The sequence below is a fragment of the Trichomycterus rosablanca genome, chromosome 3 (assembly GCF_030014385.1).
Source record: "Trichomycterus rosablanca isolate fTriRos1 chromosome 3, fTriRos1.hap1, whole genome shotgun sequence".
NCBI classification, from domain to species: Eukaryota; Metazoa; Chordata; class Actinopteri; order Siluriformes; family Trichomycteridae; genus Trichomycterus; species Trichomycterus rosablanca.
Genome location: NC_085990.1, coordinates 10380298 through 10401109, shown reverse-complemented (window position 1 = coordinate 10401109; position 20812 = coordinate 10380298). Strand labels below are relative to the sequence as shown.

The 20812-nt window shown below is 37.3% G+C and overlaps 1 protein-coding gene across 1 annotated transcript in view; it reads right to left on the bottom strand.

Moving 5' to 3' along the window:
* Window positions 1–20812, bottom strand: part of adcy2a (adenylate cyclase 2a) — a 146303-nt gene that overhangs the window by 86608 nt on the left and 38883 nt on the right. The window lies entirely within an intron of this gene.

The following is a 20812-nucleotide window of genomic DNA, read 5'->3' as shown; positions in this document are numbered from 1 at the left end:
TATAAATTTTTTAGGGAACAAAAACATGCATAATGTGCCTCCAGTGTACCCAAACTTCATTGACTGTCACCTCCTTCTAACTGCGGGCTAATTAAAAGAAAGTAAAAAGTTGTCAGTGTTTATCCATTAAGCTCACAAAATAATATTTCCAGAATCATGCTGGTATGTCCCATGCTGTCAGTTTTCCTTTCAATGTTCTAAATGCATCTCATTGTGATGGACAAAAATAGTAAAACATGTATGTCCTCCTCATTACCATTTATTTCCACAAACCAAAGTGACCTTGTAAAAAAGGTAGAAAGTAGAAATATCATGGCTAGTTCAACAAAGCTCAACAAAAGTGTAGTCATTGTTAAAAGGTCTGCTGCCAGATTTAAATGTTTTTTGTAGACCAATTTATGTGCAGGCTCTGTTCTTACAGCTGTAAGCCAATCTGACTTCCTGTCCTCCTTCCTGGCCTCCTTTTAACACCTTGATGGTGTGTGAGAGAGTATGATGGTGTGTGTGAGAGAGTATGATGGTGTGTGTGAGAGAGAGTATGATAGTGTGTGTGAGAAAGTATGATAGTGTGTGTGAGAGAGTATGATGGTGTGTGTGAGAGAGTATGATAGTGTGTGTGAGAGAGTATGATGGTGTGTGTGAGAGAGTATGATAGTGTGTGTGAGAGTATGATGGTGTGTGTGAGAGAGTATGATAGTGTGTGTGAGAGAGTATGATGGTGTGTGTGAGAGAGTATGATGGTGTGTGTGAGAGAGTATGATGGTGTGTGTGAGAGAGTATGATAGTGTGTGAGAGAGTATGATGGTGTGTGTGAGAGAGTATGATGGTGTGTGTGAGAGAGTATGATAGTGTGTGTGAGAGAGTATGATGGTGTGTGTGAGAGAATTCAACTTAGAATTATGGCCTACACGGCCTCTCATACATTTGGGTGTATGTATGCATACATACTGTATATGGACATATACAGTGTATCACAAAAGTGAGTACACCCCTCACATTTCTGCAAATATTTTATTATATCTTTTCATGGGACAACACTATAGACATGAAACTTGGATATAACTTAGAGTAGTCAGTGTACAACTTGTATAGCAGTGTAGATTTACTGTCTTCTAAAAATAACTCAACACACAGCCATTAATGTCTAAATAGCTGGCAACATAAGTGAGTACACCCTACAGTGAACATGTCCAAATTGTGCCCAAAGTGTCAATATTTTGTGTGACCACCATTATTATGCAGCACTGCCTTAACCCTCCTGGGCATGGAATTCACCAGAGCTGCACAGGTTGCTACTGGAATCCTCTTCCACTCCTCCATGATGACATCACGGAGCTGGTGGATGTTAGACACCTTGAACTCCTCCACCTTCCACTTGAGGATGCGCCACAGGTGCTCAATTGGGTTTAGTCCATCACCTTTACCTTCAGCTTCCTCAGCAAGGCAGTTGTCATCTTGGAGGTTGTGTTTGGGGTCGTTATCCTGTTGGAAAACTGCCATGAGGCCCAGTTTTCGAAGGGAGGGGATCATGCTCTGTTTCAGAATGTCACAGTACATGTTGGAATTCATGTTTCCCTCAATGAACTGCAGCTCCCCAGTGCCTGCAGCACTCATGCAGCCCAAGACCATGATGCTACCACCACCATGCTTGACTGTAGGCAAGATACAGTTGTCTTGGTACTTCTCACTAGGGCGCCGCCACACATGCTGGACACCATCTGAGCCAAACAAGTTTATCTTGGTGTCGTTAGACCACAGGGCATTCCAGTAATCCATGTTCTTGGACTGCTTGTCTTCAGCAAACTGTTTGCGGGCTTTCTTGTGCATCAGCTTCCTTCTGGGATGACGACCATGCAGACCGAGTTGATGCAGTGTGCAGCGTATGGTCTGAGCACTGACAGGCTGACCTCCCACGTCTTCAACCTCTGCAGCAATGCTGGCAGCACTCATGTATCTATTTTTTAAAGCCAACCTCTGGATATGACGCCGAACACGTGGACTCAACTTCTTTGGTCGACCCTGGCGAAGCCTGTTCCGAGTGGAACCTGTCCTGGAAAACCGCTGTATGACCTTGGCCACCATGCTGTAGCTCAGTTTCAGGGTGTTAGCAATCTTCTTATAGCCCAGGCCATCTTTGTGGAGAGCAACAATTCTATTTCTCACATCCTCAGAGAGTTCTTTGCCATGAGGTGCCATGTTGAATATCCAGTGGCCAGTATGAGAGAATTGTACCCAAAACACCAAATTTAACAGCCCTGCTCCCCATTTACACCTGGGACCTTGACACGTGACACCAGGGAGGGACAACGACACATTTGGGCACAATTTGGACATGTTCACTGAGGGGTGTACTCACTTATGTTGCCAGCTATTTAGACATTAATGGCTGTGTGTTGAGTTATTTTCAGAAGACAGTAAATCTACACTGCTATACAAGCTGTACACTGACTACTCTAAGTTATATCCAAGTTTCATGTCTATAGTGTTGTCCCATGAAAAGATATAATGAAATATTTGCAGAAATGTGAGGGGTGTACTCACTTTTGTGATACACTGTACATGTAGGAATTTCTCACCAATTGCACAACACTGGTTTGCACTTTACACACACTGTATTCACTTTAAGGCTTACATTGCACCTTTTTTAAATTTTAAATTTATATCTACTTAAAGTTTTATCTTATATTTTTTCTATATCTTTTGTAATTTCTATTTTGTACTTATCATGTTCTTTTTCTCCTTGTTATTTGGTACTAATGTGACCGAGCACTTGTAAAAGCATTTCACAGCTAAGAGTTATACCATGTATGACCTGTATGTGACAAATAAAACAAACAGATTTTAAAAATGGCAAACACGTGTATAGCTTCAATTTGTTTTGTACACCTTGTTAAATTTGCCTAATCAGTCACTTCCAACTGCAAATTGTATGAAAAGGCACTTCAACACCACCCTAGACAAAATTCCTTTGAAAGATTTGCATGTCCCTTATCTGTTCTGCCCCTTTTAATTTTTACCTTTTCCCATTAGCCCTGAAGTCACATGACAGATAACCAGGTTAGTACATCATGTAGTTAATTTTGTCACGTGAAAGATGACCAGGTGTGTCAATGGAAACCTTCTGTATTTTGATGATGTTGGTGTGACAGATACACGTCCTCTGTTATTAAGAGAGTTTTAGTAAGTTCATTTATGGTTGAATATTGGTCTCAACATCAGGTTAGCTAAATATTACACAGAAGTATAGATATTTTTATATTCTTATTACTGGAAGATTATATTGTTTAATAGTGATTTAAATTATCTTAAATCGCAGGTCTTAACCTGGCAAACAGCATGGATCCTTCATTCCTGAATGTGTCATCATTGATAAATGACTCCCAATATATGATCTGCAAAAAATTCTCAATTACAGTCTTTTGGGGGGTCATTTATGGAATCTGTTTTACTGTAGGTCTTCTAGTCACTTTGATTGTACTAAAAGAGCTGCTCGATAGATCTCGTCAAAGTGTTTCCAACAAACTTTTTATGTTTAATCTGACTGTTTGTGATTTGATCTACATTGTCATTCTTCCACTAAGTGTCACAAATTATATGCTGTGGAACTATATAAACTTCGCATACATTGACAACATAGCAGATGTCCTTTCTTTGTGTGCAAGACCTCTGTTTATGACTTGTTCTTGTCTAGATTGTTATTTTGCTGTAGTTCACCCGATACTGTACAGAACCAGAAACAGAAAATGGATTGTTAGAACAATCTCATCTACAACTGTATGGATCATTACAATCTCTTCTTATTCATACAAATGCAATGATATTTCGAAAAGCCCCTCTTATATTGACTCTGCTCCTTTAATAGTGGCGCTACCAGTTATCACTTTCTGTGATATATCCATACTTAAAGCTTTAAAAACACCAGATCCAACAGGAAAGATGAACATCCATCCACAGAAGAAGCAAGCCCTTCACACTGTCTTTAACAGCTTCATCATGACGTTTGTTGTGTACCTACCAGCAGCAGTCATTTTCTTGATGAAAGACCTGATATCAGTGAGCGAGTATATGTATTCGTGTGTGTTTTCTGTAATTGGATTTGCTTTCTCCATGACTGGATGTGTCATTATGCCTCTTTTGTATCTTAAGAGTCTGGGTAAGTTTGGATTTTTGAAGAACTTATTTAAAAAATATGGTTGAAGTGACAGAGTTTATTTCTCAATACAGCAACATGTAGTCTTGTGGTAGATGTAGGTTGTGGCAGTTTTAGGATTATATATAATTGCCAATATTATTCTGTGAATAAATTTATGGGGAAAAAGTTGATTTAATAGTTTTTATAATACAGAAAGAAATGGGACAGTGTGGAAAATGAAAATAATAATTAAAAAAATCAGTATTTCTTACATTTGTGGACAATTCCTAAAGGTTATCTTACAATAAAATATGTAGCTTTGATTTTAATTATCAATTTTGGATCTGCTGTAGAAGAGGACAAGGAGATTATTTCATCTAGCAGCCATGGCTTATGATATTTCATAAACAATTTGTATGTTTTCCTCTGCTGTGCCTGAAGATCTTTAGATTATTAATTCATTTTCTAAAAATATATAACCCATATTATGTATCTGTGTATGTAGAAAAAAATTAATCTTTGTCAAATAAAACAAGAACAGAAACAGAAAATCTCTCAGCACAAAATCCAGGTTATTTGCTTCTTGCAACAGCAAATACAATCACGTGGTAAATGTTTTTCTCACTTGACTCAATAGAATCTATGAATTTTCAGCCAATTGTCTGGCATGGTGTTTTGAAGATTCTAGTAGTTTCTGGGTGCAATCAGAACACTGATATAAAGCTTCAGGTTTAAGACTTGTATTACCTAAGGCAAAAGCTTAGCTATCTTAAATGATATGTCTAGGAAAAACTGCTAGTTTTAGATATATTGGCAGCTGCAATAGCACTGCATACTGCATAGTAACTGTGCTAAGGTTGAAAATACTAGTGTCTGTATTTAACTGTAATGTACAATAAACGTAATTCATGGTTCATTACAGGAAACGTACCTGGTCTTTATAAACTGTTCTTTCATGGTCCATGTGTAATAAGAAAACAGAGATGAGGGGTGTACAAGTTATTGTTTATGTTTTGACAGTCATGAACTATAGAATTTGACTAACAGAATTTAAAAATGACAAACACGTGTGTAGCTTCAATTTATTTTGTACGCCTTGTTAAATTTGCATAATCAGTCATTTCTATCTGCGAATTTTATGAAAAGGCACTAACTTATCTTTACCACCACCCTGAACAAAATTCCTTTGACAGATTTGCATGTCCCTTATCTGTTCTGCCTTTTTTTTTATTTTTACAGATGACCAGGTTAGAACATAATGTAATGTGAAGGTATGGAACATTTTCTGTGTGTGTAGATGTATCATGTGGTGGGTGTGGCAGGAAAATTGCTTATTTTATCAATGATGAACTTACAGGGTTGGAATAGAGGCCAGCAGCTGCAACAGCCCATATGCTGAGTTTTATTAATAACATCACTGTTTGAATTTTGGTCTTAATACCAGGAAAATTCACTGAAAGCCAAAAGTATCTTGTTTGGTGTTTACATGGCTGACTTTAAATGCAACTTTCAACCTTTTCAGCAGCATGGAATCCTTCTTAAACGAGAGCCAAACGGAGCAAGTGTGCATGTCAGACATTATATATTGGAATCTATGTACAGTCGTTAGTGCTCTTAGTTTTATTATTGGTTGTCCAGCTTCTTTGATGGTACTAAGAGAGCTGCATAAAAGATCTCATCGAAGATCCTCTAGCGAACTTTTTATGGTAAATGTGACAATCATTGATCTGGGTTTCAGTGTCAGTATTTCATTCATTCTTTTACCTTTTACGTGGACTAATGAGTCACTGATCTGGTTTTACAAATTTATTGATGCCATTTCTCTGTGTACCAGACCTCTGTTTATGGCTTGTATGTGTGTGGATTGTTATTTTGCTGTAGTTTATCCCATAATGTACAGAACTACAAAGAAAAGCCCCATTATAAGAAGGGTAAGTTCTGTAACTGTGTGGCTCATTACAATATGTTTTATTCTACCCCACTGCTCCAAACCACGTTCAATTCCTACTTACATTTACTCATTCCCCTTGATTGTGGCTCTGCCTGTCATAACCTTCTGTAATATTTCTATACTTCGAGCTCTGAGAAAACCAGATCCATCTGGAAGCAATAACATCCATCCACAAAAGAAGCGAGCTCTTCACACCATCTTCAACAGCATGATCATGACGTTCATCGCATACCTTCCACCTTCAGTCATTTTCTTAATTGTAAGCCTACCACAAGTAAGTAAGAAAGTGTACCAATGTATAGTTATTATCTCAGGATTTTTGTTTACGATGACTGGAACCTTTATTATGCCTCTGTTGTACTTGAACACTTTGGGAAAGTTTGATCAGTTGAAGAACTCGTTGAAAAAATATATATCCTGAACTGATGTTAGCTCTTAATTCTCAAAGTGGAAAGTTTACCTACAGCTGTAAAGGACATGTAAAGTCTTAAGATTTAATGATTTTTACAATTGTTCATTTTCTTTGAATGAATGTTGCCACTTAGATAAAAAGTTCAGTCTTTAAACTGTGTTGCAAGGCCTCTTAATTCCTTATTACTATTTATGACTGACTACAGCCGAAAACTCCTCTGTGTAAATAGAAAAAATATACGTTTTAGAAAGGCATTATATTTTTCACCCACTTGTATTTCTGACAGCATAGTTGTTTTTCTAACTACAGTAGACCCTTGAGTTACGAACCGCTTACCATACAAACATTTTGGGTTACGAGCGATCTTTTTCAACTCAACGTACGAACAAATTTCATATTACGAACCAACACGTGACGTCACGATCAAGTTGACTCCAACCGTCTCTCTCTCTCTCTCTCTCTCTCTCTATATATATATATATATATATATACAGTGAGCAAACATTCAGACAGCGGACAGTGTTTTTCTGGTGTTTTCTTTATATTTGGTAAAATTCAATATTAAAATGGCCCCAAAGAATGTCCAGAGAAGCTTAGTGGTGAGAAAATGAACAAATCTATTACTATTTGTTGTTGTATAATTACTCCTGCCAGTAGCTGTCACTGTGTATCAGACAGAGGGGAAAGTGAGTGAGAGAGAAGAAGGAAGTTATTCTTTCATGCTATTACACCTACAAAATACAACACTATTGAAATAAGGAAGGAGATAATAGAGAAATATGAGAGTTATTGTTGTTTCCGGTAGATACATTTTATAAAAAAAGGAAGGACATTTATTATGATGTATGGTACAGTACACACACTGTACTGAAATGTGACGTGTGTGTGTTTTTTTATGTACAGTACTACTGTGTATTGTTGTTTATTATTATTTATTACAGTATTATCTATTCTATAATTTAAGATTAAGGGAAAATATAGTTGTATTTATAACAAAAAAGATCATTTAAGACATTAGAGAGGTTAGGTAAGAGGGTGGTTTGGGAGGTCTGGCACGGATAAATTCTATTTACATGATTTCTTATGGGAAAAAAAGGTTTAACTAACAAACAGCCCTTCGGAACCAATTAAATTCATAATTCAAGGGTCTACTGTATACTTTAACAGGACGTTTCGCTTTCTGTATGTAGTCTTACCATAAAATAATAAAATTTCACACTGAAATTGATTTGTGGTGGAGTGCTATTGACCTGGCTGGGAACTAAACTGGCACAAGTGGCTGTGCTTGGGAGAAGGGGTTAAAGGGGTGCAAATTGCAGCCTCTGCTGGCCAACTGAAGGTGTCTGAACAAGAACATGACTCACAGAGCAGCATAGGATGTCTCTCCATACTTGGTGTGGCTCTCTTGTGAGACTCATCCACTTACCATATAGGAGCACATTGTAGTTCTATAATTACTGACTGTAGTCCACCTGTTTCTCTACATACCTTTTTAGCCTGCTTTCACCCTGTTCTTCAATGGTCAGGACCCCCACAGAGCAGGTATTATTTAAGTGGTGGATCATCATCAGTGAGTGAGTATATGTATTTGTGTGTGTTTTCTGTTATTGGATTTGCTTTCTCTACGACTGGATGTGTCATTATGCCTCTGTTGTATCTTAAGAGTCTGGGTAAGTTTGAATTTTTGAAGAACTTATTGAACAAAAAATATGGTTGGAAGTGATAGGGTTTATTTCTCAATACAGCAGCATGTAGTCTTGTGGTAGATGTAGATGTAGGTTGTGGCAGTTTTAGGATTAAACATTTTTGTCAATATTATTCTGTGAATAAATTTATGAGAAAAAAAGTTTATTTATTAGTTTTTATAATACAGAAAGAAATGGGACAGTGTGGAAAATAAAAATAGAAAAACTCAGTATTTCTTGCATTTGTGGTCAGATAGGACAATTCCTGAAGGTTATTTTAGAACAAAATATTTGGATCAGCTGTAGAAGAGGACAAAAAGATTATTTCATCTACCAGCCATGGCTTATGATATTTCATTATTGCTCCATAAACAATTTGTATGTTTTCCTCTGCTGTGTCTGAAGATCTTTAATATATTAATTCATTAAAAAAAAAAATAGAACCCATATTGTGTATCTGTGTATGTAGAAAAAAATGAATCTTTGTCAAATAAAGCAAGTGTCTTCAAAGCTTTGTCTTCTTTGATCTCTCAGCACAAAATCCAGGTTATTTGCTTCTTGCAACAGCAAATACAGTCACGTGGTAAATGTTTTTCTCATTTGACTCAATAGAATCTATGAATTTTCAGCCAATTGTCTGGCAGGTTGTTTTGAAGATTCTAGTAGTTTCTGGGTGCAACCAGAACACTGATATAAAGCTTCAGGTTTAAGACTTGTATTACCTAGGGCAAAAGCTTTGCTATCTTAAATGATATGTCTAGGAAAAAACTGCTAGTTTTATATTTATTGGCAGCTGTGAGGAAACAGAACAGGTGCAGGCAGGGGTAAAAAGCTGTTTTACTTTAATAATATCTTAATTTGTCCTGTAATTGTGCTAAGGTTGAAAATACTAGTGTCAGTGGTTTACTGTATTTAACTGTAATGCAGGATAGATGTAAGTCCTCATCTAAATCTGGCAAAAGCAGAGAACTTATCTGGTCTTGTGCATATAATAAATATAGAAATAAGTTATACATTATTGTTTATGTTTTGACAGTAATGACCTATAGTATTTGACTAACAGATTTTAAAAATGACAAACACTTGTGTAGCTTCAATGTATTCTTCTTTTTGTAGGCTGCCTTAAATTTCCCTAATCAGTCATTTCCATCTGTGAATTTTAAGAAATAGCACTAACTTATCTTCACCACCGCCCTGAACTTCATTCATTTGACAGATTTGCATGTCCCTTATCTGTTCTGCCTTTTTTATTTAAAAGTCACATGACAGATGACCAGGTTAGTATATCCTGTAATGTGAAGGTATGGAACATTTTCTGTGTGTGTAGATGTATCATGTGGTGGGTGGAGCAGGAAAATGGCTTATTTTGGATCATGGATGAACTTACAAAAGGGTTAGAATAGAGGCAAGCAGTTGCAACAGCCCATATGCTGAGTTTTAGTAATAACATCACTGTTTGAATTTTGGTCTTAATACCAGGTAAGATAAACTTTACTGAAAGCCAAAAGTATCTTGTTTGGTGTTTACAGGGCTGATTTTAAATGCAACTTTTAACCTTTTCCACAGCATGGAATCCTTCTTAAATGAGAGCCAAAAGGAGCAAGAGTGCATTACGAAAACCATATATTTGAGACTCTGGACAGTCTTTTGTGCTCTTTGTTTTATTATTGGTTGTCCAGCTTCTTTGATGGTACTAAGGGAGCTGCATAAAAGATCTCATCAACGATCCTCCAGCGAACTTTTTTTCATGCTAAATGTGACAATCGCTGATCTGGGTTACAGTGTCAGTGTTCCATTCATTCTTTTACCTTCTATTTGAAATAATGAGTCACTGATCTGGTTTTACAAATTTATTGATGCCATTTCTCTGTGTACCAGACCTCTGTTTATGGCTTGTATGTGTGTGGATTGTTATTTTGCTGTAGTTTATCCCATAATGTACAGAACTACAAAGAAAAGCAACATTATAAGAAGGGTAAGTTCTGTAACTGTGTGGCTCATTACAATATGTTTTATTCTACCCCACTGCTCCAAAACATGTTCAATTCCTACTTACATTTACTCATTCCCTCTGATTGTGGCTCTGCCTGTCATAACCTTCTGTAATATTTCCATACTTCGAGCTCTGAGAAAACCAGATCCATCTGGAAGCAATAACATCCATCCACAAAAGAAGCGAACTCTTCACACCATCTTCAACAGCATGATCATGACGTTCATCGCATACCTTCCTCCTGTAGTCATTTTCTTATTTGTAAGCCTGCCACAATTAAGTAAGGTAGCGTACCAGTGTAAAGTTTCTATCTTAGGATTTTTGTTTACGATGACTGGAACCTTCATTATGCCTCTGTTGTACTTGAACACTATGGGTAAGTTTGGTCAGTTGAAGGACTCATTGAAAAAATATATTTGGAACTGATGTTAGCTCCTAATTCTCAAAGTGGAAAGTTTTCCTACAGCGTTAAAGGACATGTAAGTCATGGCAGTCTTGAAATTTAATGATTTTTACAAATGTTCCCTTTATTTAAATAAAAAATTGAATTAGAGTTCACTCAGTGTTTTTGAGATGGGTTAAAATATTTATATACACTTAATAATTTGGTGTTTTAGAAAGTTTGTTCATTTCTAAAAGTTCTGTCGTTTAACTAAGTTGCATGGCCTCCTAATTCCTTATTACTGGTTATGATTGACTACAGCTGGAAACTACTCTGTGTATAGTTTAAAAATAGTTTTTCTAAGTCTAAATATCCTTTTAAATGGACACGTTGCTTTCTGTATTTAGTGTAACTAAAAAAGAATAACATTTCACATTTAAAACAATCTTATTTATGTGTTTGTTTATTGCCATGAAATAAGATTTGTTAGACTCTATGTACTGGAATACAGTAAATGTAAAGACTCAAATTGATTTGTTAAAACTATCGATTGGTGGAGTGGTTGAATGTACTAATCCACCAAAATGTCACTATTTAGAGCACTTGAGTTTGAATTTTAGCTGTGCTATTGACCTGGCCGGGAACCAAACAGGCACAAGTGGCCGTGTTTGTGGGAGGGGTTTGATGGGGTTAATTCCTCCTGCTTCAATTGCACCCTCTGCTGACCGGCTGAAGGAGTCTGCACAAGAGCAGAAAAGCTTGTTTTAAAGATGACAAACACGTGTGTAGCTTTAATTTATTTTGTTAAATCTCCCTAATCAGTCATTTCTAGCTGCAAATTTTATGAAAAGGCACTAACTTATCTTTACCACCACCCTGAACTAAATTCCTTTGACAGATTTGCATGTCCCTTATCTGTTCTGCCTTTTTTTTATTTTTACCTTTTCCCATAAGCTCTAAAGTCACATGACAGATGACCAGGTCAGAACATAATGCAGTGTGAAGGTATGGAACATTTTCTGTGTGTGAAGATGTATCATGTAGTGGGTGTGGCAGGAAAATGGATTATTTTATCAAGGATGAACTTACAAAAGGGTTGGAATAGAGGCCAGCAGCTGCAACAGCCCATATGCTGAGTTTTATTAATAACATCACTGTTTGAATTTTGGTCTTAATACCAGATAAGCTAAACTAAACTGAAAGCCAGTAGCTAGCAAGTATCTTGTTTGGTTTTTACATGGCTGACCTTAAATGCAACTTTCAACCTTTTCGGCAGCATGGAATCCTTCTCAAACGATAGCCAAACGGAGCAAGTGTGCATGTCAGACATTATATATTGGAATCTCTGGACAGTTGTTAGTGCTCTTTGTTTTATTATTGGTTGTCCAGCTTCTTTGATGGTACTAAGAGAGCTGCATAAAAGATCTCATCAACGATCCTCCAGCGAACTTTTTATGGTAAATGTGACAATCGCTGATCTGTTTTTCAGTGTCAGTATTTCATTAATGTTTTTACCTTTAATTTGGAATAATGAGTCACTGATCTGGTTTTACAAATTTATTGATGCAATTTCTCTGTGTACCAGACCTCTGTTTATGGCTTGTATGTGTGTGGATTGTTATTTTGCTGTAGTGTATCCCATAATGTACAGAACTACAATGAAAAGCCACATTATAAGAAGGGTAAGTTCTGTAACTGCGTGGCTCATTACAATATGTTTTAGTGTACCCTATTTCTCCAAACCATGTTCAATTCCTACTTACATTTACTCATTCCCCTTGATTGTGGCTCTGCCTGTCATAACCTTCTGTAATATTTCTATACTTCGAGCTCTGAGAAAACCAGATCCATCTGGAAGCAATAACATCCATCCACAAAAGAAGCGAACTCTTCACACCATCTTCAACAGCATGATCATGACGTTCATCGCATACCTTCCACCTTCAGTCATTTTCTTAATTGTAAGCCTGCCACAAGTAAGTAAGAAAGTGTACCAATGTACAGTTATTATCTCAGGATTTTTGTTTACGATGACTGGAACCTTCATTATGCCTCTGTTGTACTTGAACACTATGGGAAAGTTTGATCAGTTGAAGGGCTTGTTGAAAAAATATATTTGGAACTGATGTTAGCTCTTAATTCTTAATGTGGAAAGTTTACCTACAGCTGTAAATTACATGTAAAGTCTTAGAGTTAATGATTTTTACAACTGTTTTTTCTTTGAACGAATGTTGCCACTTAGATAAAAAGTTCAGTCTTTAAACTGTGTTGCAAGGCCCCTTAATTCCTTATTACTATTTATGACTGACTACAGCCGAAAACTCCTCTGTGTAAATAGAAAAAACATTTTTGTGACAGCATAGATTTTTTTCTAAGTTTACTTTAACAGGACATATTGCTTTCTGTATGTAGTCTTACTATAAAATAATAAAATTTCACACTGAACAATACTAGCTGTGTGATTGTTTATTGCTGTGGAATTAAATTTGTCAACCTTTATGTACTGGAATACAGTATTTGTAACAAGTGGTTGAGCAGTCAAATGTCCTAGTTGACCAAAATTTCAAGATTTAGAGCTCTTGAGTTTGAATTTCAGCTGTGCTATTGACCTGGCCGGGAACCAGACTGGCACAAGTGACTATTCTTGGTAGAGGGGGTTGATGGGGTGCAATTGCAGTAACATTTTGGCAGTAAAAAGTAACCCTTTTATTTTGTTTCAAAATTTGTCTGAGCCAGGGCATTATTGAGTGTTTATTCTTGTTTGTCTTTACAAAAGTTTAACAGAAAAGTCACTGTTTATAATTATTATGCTGGACAGTGTATAATAAAAACAATGTCAACTACAGTACATGTGGAAATTCAACATGATTTGCAGTTATGCAAAAGACATTAAATGTATAATGTCTAAGTATATCAGCCTAGCTGCCTATATAGAATCCTTTAATTTTAATAACAGTCAAAAGTCTTTTATTTACAGAACTGGTGAGATTTTGTATTGTGTATTTGATGATGCTGTTTCCAACCTCACTGATTGCGTGAAAGCATCTTTGGACTAGTACTGGCATCCACCTGTATAAATCTGCAGCTTTAGAATGGTTTAAATCAGGTGAGGAAATGTGAGATAGAGATTTGTTCTGCATAAACATGAGTGATTTCTTTATTATTGCACCACGAGTCTTCCAAAATGACAAGAACTGTTGCTCCAAGAAGGTGTAGTACCCCTCTGTGTTCAATTTCAGTCCATCTTGAAAATGAGAAGGGCCAGCAAGTTCATCATTAATAGTACTGACCCAGAGCAAGCTTGGGAACTTATCAGACACGAATTAGAGTCTCAATTAGGGATTCATTTGGAGCAGCTGTGATAATGAATAAAAGGATACACTGATCAGCCATAGCATTAAAACCACCTCCTTGTTTCTACACATACTGTCCACTTTATCAGCTCTACTTACCATATAGAAGCACTTTGTAATTGTACAATTATTGACTGTAGTCCATCTGTATCTTTACATACTGTTTACGCCTGCTTTTACTCTGTTCTTCAGTGGTCAGGACCCCCACAGGACCCCTAGAGGACCACCACAGAGCAGGTATTATTTAGGTTGTGGCAGTGACAATGACATGGTGGTGGTGTGTTAGTGTGTGTTGTGCTGATATGCGTGGATCAGACACAGCAGTGCTGCTGGAGTTTTTTTAAAATACCGTGTCCACTCACCATCCACTCTATTAGACACTCTTACCTAGTTGGTCCACCTTGTAGATGGTTTGAGTTGGACATCTTCTACACCTTCATCAGTGGTCACAGGATGCTGCCCACGGGGCGCTGTTGGCTGGATATATTTTTGGATGGTGGACTATTCTCAGTCCAGCAGTGCTGCTGTGTCTTATCCACTCATACCAGCACAACACACACTAACACACCACCACCATGTCAGTGTCACTGCTGTGCTGAGAATGATCCACCACCCAAATAATGCCTACTCTGTAGTTGTCCTGGGAGTCCTGACCATTGAAGAACACCATGAAAGGGGGCTAACAAAGCATGCAGAGAAACAGATGGACTACAGTCAGTTATTGTAGAACTACAAAGAGCTCCTATATGGTAAGTGAAGCTGATAAAATGGACAATGTGTGTAGAAACAAGGAGGTGCTTTTAATGTAATGGCTGATCAGTGTATATTGACAGCTTTCCAAATCCTATCCAAAGCCTATGTTTTGGTAGTCAGGATTTATAGTGTTTGATTTTCAAATGTAGTAAATGACAAACACCTGTATTACTGCATAAATCTTTTGTGGATTGTGTAGAATTTGCATAATTTGTCACTGCCATTCAAAACATTTCCTTTGCTATACCCACAGACAATTAAAATACTGCATGATTTTCTTTAAAGAGAGATGTGTATGTGGATAAAAGACTGAAACAGAAAACCAGTGTCTTTTTCTTAATCTGTAGGAATAAAGTCCACCTTCTTTGATTCTTCAGTAGTATTAATTTTCTCAGTTCAAAATTTGAAGCCACTGAATGAAACTGATTAAAAGTTTTTAGGCCTAGATGTCATTATACTGGTTGTGCAGCTAGATGCAATGTTATAAGGTATTTTTTGTTTCTGATATTTCTTACCATTCAAAAATACTTCAAGGACTAGGTCTGGCATTACTGGTTGAATTTTGCTCATACTACCATAACCTTTAAATGGAACTTTAAATAAGAGCCATATATACAGTATACACCAATCAGCCATAGCAGTAAAACCACCTCCTTGTTTCTACACTCACTGTCCATTTTATCAGCTCCACTTACCATATACAGTAGAAGCACTTTGTAGTTTTAAAATTACTGACTGTAGTCCATCTGTTTCTCTGCATGTTTTGTTAGGATTCTCCCAGGAAGACTACAGAATAGATATTATTTAGGTGGTGGATAATTCTCAGTACTGCAGTGACATTGACATGGTGGTGGTGTGTTAGTGTGTGTTGAGCTGGTATGAGTGGATCAGACACAGCGCTGCTGGAGTTTTTAAATACCGTGTCCACTCACCGTCCACTCTATTAGACACTCCAACCTAGTATACATATATATGAATTTCTGGATGGTCCTGTGATCATTTTGTTTCATTACTGGTCTTCCAGGTTCTTTAATGGAACTAAGGGAGCTGCATTTAATGGAGCTCATCAAAAAGTCTCCAGTACACTTTTTATGATCTAGGTTATATCTGTTATTCCCCTCATTGCCACAAATTTAATGTTGTGGAAAGATTATTGTAGATTCAATGGAGAACATTAACAAAATTCCTTTTGCCCTTTGTAAATCAGACCTCTGTTTATGGCTTGTATTTGTGTGGATTGTTATTTTGCTGTAGTTTATCCCTTAATGTACAGAACTAATAAGAACAGTAACATTATAAAAAGGGTAAGTTCTGTAACTGTGCTCATTACAATGTTTTACTGTATTTTAATGCTCCAAAACATGTTCAATTCCAATTTAGGTTAACTAAAGACTGTCATAACCTTCTGTAGTATTTTCATACATTAAGCTCTACATACTTTTAGTCATGTAGTTTTGGGATTTCAATCATTTCTAGAATCTTTTGAAAAGTGTATTTGTTTTCTATATTTGCTGTCAGATTTCTAAAATCTTTATGCTTAACTTTCATCTATGAAATATCCCAGATTTAACTTGACATTCTGTCCTTACTTCATGGATTGTGTTTGAGTAAACTGCTGTTCAGATCAATAGAACAAGTTCTAAGAAAAGCAGCATCATTAATTGTGGCATGTTTCAGTTTTTTTAGGTCTTTGTACCTTTGTCATCTTCTTCTTACTCGGCTCTTTTTATCATAATGTTGCCAATTATTGTCATTTAAGTTGGTTTGGTTTAGTACTTTGAGATCTAAAACAAGAATCAATGCAGAGAAAAAGAGCACTTCACACCATCATAATAGTGTATTATTATCTTCATTGTGGAGCTACAATCTTCAGTTATCCTCATGATTGGACTCATGAGATCAATGAAAAACACAAACTGTGTCTAGCATAGTGTTCTTTCTTGTTGATTGCTTTCCTGTGTCTGTGTCTAATTTTATATTTTAAAGGTACAATAGTGCAAGTCCGTGAGAATAATTTAATCTTCTTGGTTTAAAAGACTGTACATAAGCAAAGGCAGCTGGAGATCCAAATATCTTAGTCCAAATTTATGGGCATCATCATGGATCTGGAAAAAAGATTTACTAATGTATGTAATCTCTCTTGATGACACCCAGATCAGACCATGTGATAATGTACGAAACCTTGGTGTTGTCCTGGATAACCAGCTGACCTTCTCTCCTCATGTAGCCAACATGACAAGATTGTGCCGGTTCCTCCTCTACAACATCAAGAACATTTGTCCATTTTTCTCCATGGAAGCCACTCAGATTTGTGTCCAATCTCACGGTTGGACTACTGCAACTCCCTCTTAGCAGGTGTTCCTATAACTACTATTAAACCCCTGCAACTCTGTTTTTAACCAACCTAAATGCTGCCACATCACCCCACTGCTGCGTTCTCCTCAATGGCTTCCTGTAGCTGCCCGCATTCAGTTTAAAACACTGATGTTCGACTACAAAGCCAAAAATGGACCAGCCCCAAGTTACCTTGGAGGTCTAATAAAACCCCGCTCTGTACCACGCAACCTCCATGCCACCAGTGTTGTGGAAGACACACATCAAAGCTTTTCTCTGTACTGGCACCCAAGTGGTGGAACGAACTTCCTCTGTCTGTCCGAACATCTGAGTCTCTCACTGTCTTCAAAAGACGATTAAAAACCTATTTATTTACTAAGCACTTAAACTGACATGTACTAATGCTCTTATTTAGTTCTAGCATAAAAGAAGATTTGTATTCTTGGACTGTTGTCTACTTAAACTAGAGTAAGGTAATGTTCACTATGGAAGCATTTCTTTAAGTCTCTCTGGAAAAGAGTTTCTGCTAAATGCCAAAAATGTCAAATGTAAGATAAAAGCGCAGATTTAATGCCATTTTGCCACAAAACTATTACTGATTTAGGATAATAAGGATTGACTCACAGTTTGATTCCAATTCAATTCAGAGGTAATGGATAGGGTTTAGGTCAGGGCTCTGTTCAAGACAGTAGATTTGTTTAGAACCAGAATGAGCTTTGCGTATGAGCATGTTGAACTGGCAAAGGATATTCCCCAAAATTGGAAGCACATAATGCTACAACCATCTTTACTGTGTAATCTTAACTGAGTTAAAATGCCTGGTACAACAAATAAAGTGCTTTTTTGTTTCCTCGATTTCATTATTCCTATTCCACAAAATTTTGGCCATACTTTCATAAATGTGGTGTTTTCTAGAACCTGCCAAACCAAGAAAAAACTGTTTGCAGTAATGGGGTTTGTATTTACCGCCTATTCTATTATCAATAGCGGCACACCAGTAACTCAGTCAGTATTTTACATTTTAAATGAGCACTGTTGACTGGTTTCTGTAACTTGTTGTTGTATGTTGTTTCACAGACCTGGAAATGCAACCGGAGGCTGTGGGGTGGCATATATTAGCATATTAGCATATTTCATTTAATGTCATTTGTCAGCGTGCTGTGATCCAAATTTGGTAGACAATTCTAGTAAATTACTAGAAAATCTCATGAGCGAGTATGAGTTGTAATGATTAATGTTGTATTAAATCGACTTGTAATGCAGTGCTAATAGCAGCTTGTTTTCATGGAGCTACTGTGCATTCATCACTGATGTTGTCTCGCTCGTTCCAGCCTCTCTCACAGAGCCCAACAGAGTTTAAAAAAAACAAAGGTAGGATTTAAAAAGAAAATCTAAAACCGTGACTATGTCAAATTGTTTCTATTTCACCTGTATGCTATTTACTAAGGTACTGAAGTGTTTATTCCAAAATAAATGGGGGCTTTTAAAGCTGCAAGGCAGGAAAAAGAGACTGTTTGATAATGCTCATACTTGTGAAATGGGATGTCCAACAAGCTCATGCTTTTCACAGTAGAGTGCATGTACAAAAAAGTGAACCACTTTACCCTGCGGAAGTTTGTGCATTCAAACCGTATCGAAACAGCTACAAAATCTCATTAGCAACCCAAGCAGTTCATTATAGGTATTGCATGTATGCTTACATTACGTCATGATGGTTTGTTTATGTCTGACCGAATGATTTCCTGTTCCATTAAGGTTTCATAATATGCAGACGCTATCATCTAGAATTTAGACGTAATTTGTTTGGCTCTGTTTTTTCTGCTCTAGTGGCGTGAAATTCAATGCTTGTAATTGAATTACATGGAAGAGCTGGAAGAAATTAGCCCCTGGCCCAGTAATCATTTCATTTAAATGCTATTGCTGTGATAATATGGTGGGTGGCTAATCTTGGCACTTTTGAAAATGCAGCTGTACCATGATATGCCACATATTATATCCTAAAACATGGCATCATTACACAGCCTTGAGTTTATGATGCTCACATGTTCTTATGAATGTTTGTTTTTCAGTCAGTACATCAACATTTACTCTCAAGAACTAACATTTAGGTTGGAATCTTGCTAGAAACTTTAGCATACCGGCAGGTAGAGCTGAGACTCGATACGATGTATGAATCTCATCTGTTCTATCAGTCTGGCTGGGCGCCAGACAAGCACAGCTGGCCGTGCTCGAAAGAGGGTGGTAGAATGGGTTTGTCATTGCTGCTGCAATTATGACCTCTACTGGCTGTTTAAGGTATCTACAGGAAAGATTGATGATTCACTGATAGCAGTGTGTGAGTCGGTCTGCTCTATGGCTCTCTGTAGGACTTCATCTCTGAAGGGTATAAAGACGTAGTCAGAGGCAGCATGCGTGTCAAAGGGGCCGTGTGATAGTCTGTGACTGTCCTCAGCCAGGGCAGGCATGGTGCAGCAGTAGAGGAAGTTACAACCTGGGAATTACACTTGACTAGATTGCGAGGAAAAGAGGATTCTGAGCTGTTATGGCTGGTTAAAGGAGAAAACATGGATTGCTTATTCTCAAAGGAGAACATAAGGTGAGAAGGGTATTTGTGCTAGCTGCTATTAAAGTAATTAATTTGATTGGTATTTAAAAAAATGACCTCTTGAGTCACTCATTCAAACAATGTAATAAAGTCTCAGTGTTCCAAACATTAATTTCACATCACGTTCTGTTGTCTTAGATTTGAGGCGAGTCTTAGCAGCACTCACACTCTCAGATTTTGATAATTTCTGACACTGCCAGTAGGTTTGTTGGCTGTCTTTGGTCACAGCAGCACTTAATCAGCCTCCAGTGAGCATGTCACATTATGCATTTCAAGACCACCTCATTTGCAACCAAACTGTGACAGCAAAATAAGTGTAACACCGACTCAAAACACAGAAATGAAGTAAAGGTTCAATCCCAGGTCTTCAGGACGGTGGTGCTATTCAACACTATACTTTTAAAAAATGATACATTAGTTGTTTTAATCAAAGTATCTCTTGTAATTGAGAATTGAGCTTTTCAGTTCAGTCCCTGGGTTAATAAATAATCAGTGCATGTCCATGCTTCTCTACACTGGCTCTACACCAGCAGATGGTTATTCCTGAATGTGGCCTGTTCATGTGGAGCTGCGTTTTGGCCCGCTTGAACACGGCAGCATGTGTATAGCGTTGATTGGGGAAGCCGCCAATCATAGCAGGGGTGCTGGGCTGGCTGGAACAGATAAGCTTTTACCCTCCTCGAGAGACACAGACCAGGCTTTATGGACCTCGGATAAGCATCTGATTGACTGAATGTGCGTCCAGCCATATTAACATGAGCAGAGCCTCAGTCTCGGCCTGGTTGGCCTGTCGGAGGATTAAGATATGAGAACCAGGACTGGCCTGGGCCATGAGCTCAGGGACGCTGAGGGGGTGCATGACAGCATGTAAACACACATAAAACATGCATGTAAAGAGTAAAAGTATTTCTCAGGATTACTGTGCATATCTGTAATTCCAATGAAAAAAGCTGATGCTGTGATTTACAGCTGTAGCAGTAAAGCTAATCAAGTGAATGTTAATGTCATGTTAAATCCTGAAGCTAGTGTAGCTTACATTAGTCTTATTCTTTAATTTCCTTCAGGATCAATAAAGTATCTATCTGTCTATCTATCTAATCAATCTATCTAATCTATCCATCCACCCATCTATCTAATCAGTTTATCTAATCAATCTATCTAATTGCTCTAAGGGACAGTGGTAGCCTAGTGGGTCGAGCTTTGGGCTATCAA